The 8,534-nt window shown below is 49.2% G+C and overlaps 1 pseudogene; it reads left to right on the forward strand.

Moving 5' to 3' along the window:
* Nucleotides 1–3,992: 3,992 nt before the first annotated feature.
* LOC104676175 lies at nucleotides 3,993–8,193 on the forward strand (annotated as a pseudogene).
* The last annotated feature ends 341 nt before the right edge of the window (nucleotides 8,194–8,534 follow it).

The raw sequence follows: 8,534 nt of genomic DNA on the forward strand, positions 1-8,534 counted from the left end.
CTCAGGCTGGAGTGCAGTAGCACGATCTTGGCTTACTGTAGCCTCAACCTCCCAGGCTCGAGCAATCTTCCCACCTCAACCTCCCCAGTATCTGGGACTACAGGTGCACACTGCCACGCCCGGCTAATTCTTGTATTATTTGTAGAGACAGGATTTCACCATGTCGCCCAGGCTGGAGTGCAGTGTGATCTCAGCTCACTACAACCTCCACCTCCCAGGTTCAAGCAATTCTCCTGCCTCAGCCTCCTGAGTAGCTGGGATTACAGGTGCACGCCACCATGCCTGGCTAATTTTTGTATTTTTAGTAGAAACGAGGTTTCACCCTATTGGCCAGGCTGGTCTTGAACTCCTGACCTCAAGTGATCCACCCACCTCGGCCTCCCGGAGTGCTGGGATTACAGGGGTGAGTCACTGTGCCCCGCCTGAGCCTTACTTTTCTCAGCTGTGAAATGGTGCAACAACCCCTCCCACATGGTGTATACAAACTAAACTGTGACTTCTGCACACAGTGCCAGAGTTTGTACGAGGTTGCTGCCTGCCCCAGCCTTGGCTCCAGCCTAGCAGCCCCTTTTCAGGCCACCTTCTCCCCTCTTCACTGGAGCCCGGGCGTCATCTCCCCTCAGGGGCTATGGTTGTGGTGACCAATGGGCCTGGGACCTGACTTAACTGTGTGTGAACCCCCAGCGCCCACCACTGGGCCTGGGTCAGTGAGTGAATGCATGCAATTTAGGAAGGAGAGGAATGGAGTTTTTGATTAGAGTTTGTTGAATAAAGTAAAATGTAAAGACAAAAGCAGCCAGGGGAAATGTGGGAAATGCTTCTGTCGAAGCCAGGTAATGACAGAGCCTGAGATGCGGGTCTCGATGGGCATATCCCAGCTACTTGGGAGGCTGAGGCACGAGAATCACTTGAGCCCAGGAGGTGGAGCTTGCAGTGAGCAGAGATCGCACCATTGCACTCCAGCCTGGAAGACAGAGCGAGGTTCCATCTCAAAACAAGCAAACAAACAAATAGCAGGATATTAGTAGTTAAGTTTGGGGAGCGTCCAAAGTTACAGGTAGATTTTTGACCGCACAAGGAAGTCAGCACCCCTAACCCCCAAGTTGTTCAAGATTCAACTGTCTTTGGAAATAGAGTCTTTGCAGATGTCACCAAGTCAAGATGAGGTCATCCTGGAGTAGAGTGGGTGCTCAATCTAATCTGAGTGCCGTCCTTGTGAGGGGGTGAAATTTGGACTCATTCACGCCATGGGAAGATGGCTGCGTGAGACAGAGGCAGAGACTGGAGTGATGCAGCCACAAATCAAGATAAGCCCAGGATCGACAACCATCAGCAGCACCTGGAAGGGGCCAGGAAGGATCCCCCCGTGGGGCCGTCAGAGGGAGTGAGGCCCTGTCGTCGCTTTGATTTGAACTTATGGCTCCAGAGCTGTGAGCGGATTCACCTTTGTAGTTTTCAGCTGCCCAATTTGGGTAATTAGTTTCAGCGGCCCTAGGAAACGAACGCATCACTCTGCAAAATCCCCGAAAAGACCATCTGGGGCAAAGAGCAGTTGGTGCTTCCTCCAAACACACACAGGAAGACATGAGACGGGAAGAAATCATTGTCCCCCATGGCTCCATGGTGATGGTGAGTAACAGGACCCAAGACCCGGTGGCTACGCCGGGATCCGGGACCCTCCCATCTCTTGTGCCTTTATTTCAGGTCTCCCCTGTGCCATAATTGGCCACAATGTCATTGTGGCATCCACCACCCCTTGTAGGGGAAATGTTTATACCAGTTGATTAAAATATTTATAAATGCTCCCATGTCATTGCTACATATTTGACTTCCACCCAAGATTGAAAAAAGGGTTCCACGGATTTCAAAACTTAAGAAGCTGGACTGTCAGGCTGGGCATGTACAGGCTGGGTCAGCCAGGCCCACGCCTGTAATCCCAGCACTTTGAGAAGCTTAGGCGGGGATCACGAGGTCAGGAGTTCAAGACTGGCCTGGCCAGCATGGTGAAACCCCGTCTCTACTAAAAATACAAAAAAGTAGCCAGGCATGGTGACACCTGCCTGTAATCCCAGCTACTCAGGAGGCTGAGGCAGGAGAACTGTTTGAACCCGGCAGGCGGAGGTTGCAGTGAGCCAAGATCTCACCATTGCACTCCAGCCTGGGTGATAGGGAAAGACTCAGTCTCGAAAAAAAAAAAAAAAAAAAGAAGAAGCTAGACTGTCTAGGCCCAACCCTCTCAGCTGACAGTGCAGAGAAGGGCAGGGCTTTCTCAAGGCCAAGTGAGTTAGAAGCAGTTAGTCAGGGTTAGCTCCAGCCTGAGAGTGGCCTCCCGAGCTAGTCACCAGTTTCTACCAAAGTGAGGTCAGACCAGCAGATGGGGGAGGACAAGGGGGAGATGGCGGCAGAGCAGGGCTCAGCAGTACCGGCAGGGCAGGGAAATGGGGAGCAAGCTGATTTTAAGCAAGCAGCATCCTTCAGCCACCTCCCCCAGGTCTTCTGTCTGACCATAGTTGGAACTCCCAGCCCTGGAGTCTACATCATTTCCTCTGATAGATCCCATCATAGTCAACTTTTATTTTTTTTTGAGACAGTCTCACTCTGTCGCCCAGGCTGGGGTGCAGTGGTGCGGTAACGTTAGGGTAGATAACATTAGTCTATTTTACACGTTACCTTTTTTTTTTCCAGACGGAGTCTCGCTCTGTCACCCAGGATACAGTGCAGTGGCATGATCTCAACCCCTGCCTCCCAGGTTCAAGCGATTTTCCCACCTCAGCCTCCCGAGTAGCTGGGATTACAGGCACCCACCACCACGCCTGGCTAATTTGGGTATTTTTAGTAGAGACACGGTTTCACCGTGTTGACCAGGCTGGTCTCAAACTCCTGACCTCAAGTGATCTGCCTGCCTTGGCCTCCCAAAATGCTGGGATTACAGGTATGAGCCACTAAACCTGGCCAATTTTTTTTTATTTTTATTTTTTTTTAGATACAGGGTTTTGGCTCTGTCACCCGGGCTGGAGTGTAGTGGTGTTATCACAGCTCACTCCAGCCTCAAACTCCTGGGCTTCAAGCAGTCATCCCACCTCAGCCTCCCGAATAGGTGGAGCTACAGGCATGCATCACCACTCCCAGCTTTTTTATTATTATATTATTTGTAGAGATGGGGTTTCACCATGTTGCCCAGGCTGGTCTTAAATTCCTGGCCTCAAGCCATCCTCCTGCCTTGGCTTCCCAAAGTGCTGGGATTACAGGCAGGAACCACAGCCCCCGGCCCCTCATCATAGTCTTAAGTGCTGTTGTCTTTAAAAACCTGTTGAAAAGGGGCTACCTCTTCTAACAGCAAGGGCAGAGACCCCTGTGCCTAGCTCCCTGAACTGGCACATGCGAAGCAGTGTGGATGTTTGATGCTGGGGGGCCAGGGCTCACCTGTTCATTCTACCTTTGCCCACCAAGTGCCCACCAGGTGCCAGCCCCTGCCCCAAGGCTCTGTGGCCAGAGTCTGATTTCATCCCTGTGACAAATGTTCAGGGTAGATAACGTTAGTCTGTTTTACAAGTTATCTTTTTTCTTTTTTTTTTTTCCAGATGGAGTCTCGCTCTGCCACCCAGGCTACAGTGCAGTGGCATGATCTCAGCTCACTGCAACCTCCGCCTCCTGGGCTCACATGATTCTGCCACCTCAGCATCCCGAGTAGCTGGGATTACAGACATGCACCACCACACCGGGCTAATTTTTCTATTTTTAGTAGAGACAGGGTTTCACCACATTGGCCAGGCTGGTCTTGAACCCCTGACCTCAACTGATCCGCCCGCCTTGACCTCCCAAAGTGCTGGGATTACAGGTGTGAGCCACCACGCCCAGCTTAGTCTATTTTACAAGTAAGGAGCCTGAGGCTCGGAGAGACAGGTCTGCAGCTAGATGTAGGTAAGTGGGGAAGGAAGGAATGAAGGAAGGAGGGAGGGAAGGAGGAGACAGTCAGGGTTCCAGTGCCAGGGATGGGAAACAAGGGCCGCGTCCTCACCAGGCTCAGTCCCAGTTGTGAGAGGGTTAAGGAAGGTGAGGACCTCAGAGGGCAGGGCGGGGGCTGCAGCAGGTCACACACACAGAGCAGAAGTGCTGTGTCTGCTTTTCCAGAAGGACAGCTGCAGCCTTAGATTCCCCAATTACTCAGAGGGGCCAATCCTACCCCTGGCTCACACAGGTGGGGACCTGGGCCCCAGACCTCAGGCTGCACCTCCCCAACTTAACATCCTCCTGACTGGCTTTCTGCTGATGGCTAGGAGGTTGTTCCCATCTGAGCCCAAGCCTCTCACTAATGCTGCTGACCCGAGGTTCATGGGGGTCCCCAGCCTCCAGCCTGGGGAGGTGGCCTCCAGGGCCAAGGCTGGCTGGCTCAGTGGACATCTCAGGCCAGGCCTTCCCAGTGTCTGCTCCCTCATCCAATCCTCCCAGCTTTTCAGGAAGGAAACATCATTCCTCTCATCCCAGAATCAGGAGGGAAATCCTGGGCTCAGAGACGTGGCATGACTTGCTTTAGACTGCACGGACAGAGACAGGCAGACGAGAAGTGGACACCCATTCATGCCCTGATTCCTCCCCCAGGAATCTTTCTGCTACTCTGCTTGGACTTTCTTGGTAAACAACTGGGCGTGTGAGCAAGCGGCAGTGTGCACGCCAGAGACAGATGGATGCAGTGAGTATGCTAAGCCCCTGGCAGCCCCAGCACTGAACACCCAGATAAAGCTGCCAGGCTGCCTTCTTCCTTCTCCAGGAGAACAGGTGTCGGTGGCTCCTCTTCCTTCTCCAGGAGAACAGGTGTCGGTGGCTCCTCTTCCTTCTCCAGGAGAACAGGTGTCGGTGGCTCAGGGACAGGAGCTGGACCAGAAGGGCTTTGGAGAGCCTCTGAAGGGAGGCCAGGAGAGGACAGAGGCAGAGATGGAAGGACCCTGTGGGGAGTGGTGCCCCCAGAACGCCGCCTCCATCGAGGGCTGAGTAAGAAGAGTGTTGTTTGAATTAGAACACTAATATGGGAGAGACATGGTGGCTCATGCCTGTGGTTCCAGCACTTTGGGAGGCCAAGGCAGGCAGATTGCTTGAGCTCAGGAGTTCGACACCAACCTAGGCAATAGAGAAAGACCTCATCTCTATGAAGAAAAACAATGAGCCAGGCATGGTGGCACACACCTGTAGTCCCAGCTACTTGGGAAGGCTGAGGTGGGAGGGAGGATCACGTGAGCCTGGGAGGTAGAGACAGCAGTGAGCCGTGATCATGCCACTGCACTTCAACCTGAGTGACAGAGTGAGACAATGTCTCAAAAAAAAAAAAATCCAACAAATATTAGTCTTAGAAAGATAGAAGACAGGGCCAGGCATGGTGGCTCACGCCTATAATCCCAGCACTTTGGGAGGTCGAGAGGGGTGGATCACCTGAGGTCAGGAGTTCAAGACAAGCCTGGCCAACATGGTAAAACCCCATCTTTACTAAAAATACAAAACTTAGCCAGGTATCTTGGCACATGCCTGTAATCCCAGCTACTCCGCAGGCAGAGGCAGGAGAATCACTTGAACCCAGGAGGTGGAGGTTGCAGTGAGCCAAGATCGTACCATTGCACTCCAGCCTGGGCGACAGAACAAGACTCCATCTCAAAAAAAAAAGAAAGAAAGAAAAAGAAAAAAGATAGATAGATAGATAGATAGATAGATAGATAGATAGATAGATAGATAGATAGATAGAATGACAGAAAAACAAATGAAAAAAAAAGTGAAAATAATGACTAAAAATGTTTCAAATGCAATTATCCACAATGCAAGTTTGCATCTAGCAAAAACATCAGCCCATGGATGTAAGAAGTTTAGAAAAATTCAAATAATAAATACAAAGCAACCAACATAGACATATTTTAGCTAAGCTGCTAAAAACCAAAGCTAAGAAAAGGCAGCCAGACAGAAACGGCGTATAACATACAGGAGAATAGCAACAAAAATGACAGCTTGCTACTCATCAGAAACAAGAGAATCCAGAAGACAATGGAACAATGTCTTTAAAGCAGTGCAGGGGGTGGGGACAGCAGGGGACTGTCAGACTGGAATTTTAGATCCAGCAAAAAGACCCTTTAAAAATACTGGTAGGCTGGGCGCAGTGACTCACACCTGTAATCTCAGCACTCTGGGAAACTGGGGCAGGAGGACCATTTGACGGCAGGAATTCGAGGTTACAGTGAGCTGTGATTGCACTGTTGCACTCCAGCCTGGGTGAAAAACCAAGACCCTGTCTCAAAAATGATTACATTAATTAATTAATTAAAAATAAAGGTAAACTGAAATCATTTCTAGTTAAATGCAGGCTAACTTCTTCACTACCAGATGTAAATTAAAAGAACTTCTAGAGGGGCTGGGCATGGTGGCTCAAGCCTGTAGTCCCAGCAGTTTGGGAGGCTGAGGTGGGCAGATCACTTGAGGCCGGGAGTTCAAGATCAGCCTGGCCAACATGGTGAGACCCTGTCTCTACTAAAAATACAAAAATTACCCAAGCATGGTGGCACATGCCTGTAATTCCAGCTACTCAGGAAGCTGCGGCAGGAGAATTGCTTGAACCCAGGAGGTGGAGGTTACAGTGAGCAGAAATCACACCACTGCACTCCAGCCTGGGTGACAGAGTGAAAACCTGTCTCAAAAAAATTTTTTTAAAAAGGAAAGTCTAGAGGAACTTCAAGAACTTCTAGAGGGCTGAAGGAAAATTATGCAAGATGAAAACTCAGATATAGAAAAAGGGATGAAAAGCAATGGAAATAAGTATATGGATAAATATAAAATATTATTTTCTTCTTTTCAATTTCTTTAAAAGACAATTGACTGTATAAAGCAAAATAATAACAATATCTTGTGGGGGTTATAATATATTTTCAGGTAAAATATATATCAAAACAATAACACAAAGGATGAAGGAATTACAGGATAATGTTGTAAGGTTCTCACATTTTCTCTTAATTCAAGGTAATCTGTGATGAGTTAAAAATACACATTGCCAGCTGGGCGCAGTGGTTCACACCTGTAATCTCAGCACTTTGGGAGGCCGAGGCAGGCAGATCACAAGGTCAGGAGTTTGAGACCAGCCTGGCCAACATAGTGAAACTCCATCTCTACTAAAAAATGTAAAAAATTAGCTGGGTGTGGTGGCAGGCACCTGTAATCCCAGCTACTCTGGAGGCTGAGGCAGAAGAATCTCTTGAACCCGGGAGGCGGAGGTTGCAGTAAGCCAAGATCGTGCCATTGCACTCCAGCCACCTGGGCAACAGTGCAAGACTCTGTCTAAAAAAAAAAAAAGAAAGAAAGAAAGAAAGAAAATACACATTGCCTTTTCCCTCCACAATTTCTCTCTGCTCCAGTGAGTTACTTGATTCCGGGGGCTCCATTTGTCTGCCTGCAAGCTACACACTTCCCAGGACTACACCGCTGGCCTCTGCCACGATCGGACTCCTGCTGATGGCCCTAATGCACAAGTGGGAATATCTTTCTGCCGTCTTCAGAAAGTTTGAAGAGTGGAGAAGAGGGAAATGTGAACGTGAAGAGGAGGCTCCACCTGGAGCTGAGGCACCAGACCCCACCCGCTGTTCTAGAACTCGTCTTGGACAACTGTCAATCAAGTGATGGAAAAATTGAGGGCTTTACAGCTGAATTTGTGAACTTAGAGTTCCCCCATTTGATAACTGTAGGCTTGATTTCATTTTCAAATCTCCCCCGGCTGCCATGACAATAGAGTCTTTGGAGATCTGGACACGTTAGAAACTCACATATCTAAACTTAGATGGAAATACACTGGAAGATATCAGAACTTTAGAACCTTTGAAAAAGTTGGAACGTCTAAAGAGCCTGGACCTCTTAAACTGTGAGGTTACTAACCTGAATGACGACTGGGAGAGCGTCTTCAAGCTCCTGCCCCAGCTGACCTACCTTGATCACTATGACCAAGAGGACCAGGAAGCCCCCAACTCAGATGCCGAGGGGGATGATGTAGATGATGAAGAGGAGGATGAAGAAGGAGAAAATGAGGAAAATGAGGAGAATAAGGTTAGTGAAAAGGAAGAGTTTGATGGAGACAAGGATGAAAATGAAGATGTAGACTGTGAAGAAGGTGAAGATGAAATCAGTGAGGAGGAAGAAGAATTGGGACATGATGAAGGGGTTGATGAAGATGAAAATAAAATAAATAACAGGTGGTGGGCCTAAATCCAACTATGTCAGTAACTACGTTAAATGTAAATGGAATGAATGCTCCAATTAAAAGGTGGTAATTGACTGGGCGCAGTGGCTCACGCCTATAATCGCAGCACTTTGGGAGGCCGAGGCAGGTGGATCACCTGAGGCCATAAGTTCGAGACCAGCTGGCCAACATAGTGAAACCCCATCTCTACTAAAATTACAAAAAAAAAAAATGGCGAGGCACGGTGGCTCACACCTGTAATTCCAGCACTTTGAGAGGCCAAGGCAGGTAGATCACAAAGTCAGGAGTTCGAGACCAGCCTGGCCAACATGATGAA

This window comes from Rhinopithecus roxellana, chromosome 13 (genome assembly GCF_007565055.1).
Source record: "Rhinopithecus roxellana isolate Shanxi Qingling chromosome 13, ASM756505v1, whole genome shotgun sequence".
Taxonomy (NCBI): domain Eukaryota; kingdom Metazoa; phylum Chordata; class Mammalia; order Primates; family Cercopithecidae; genus Rhinopithecus; species Rhinopithecus roxellana.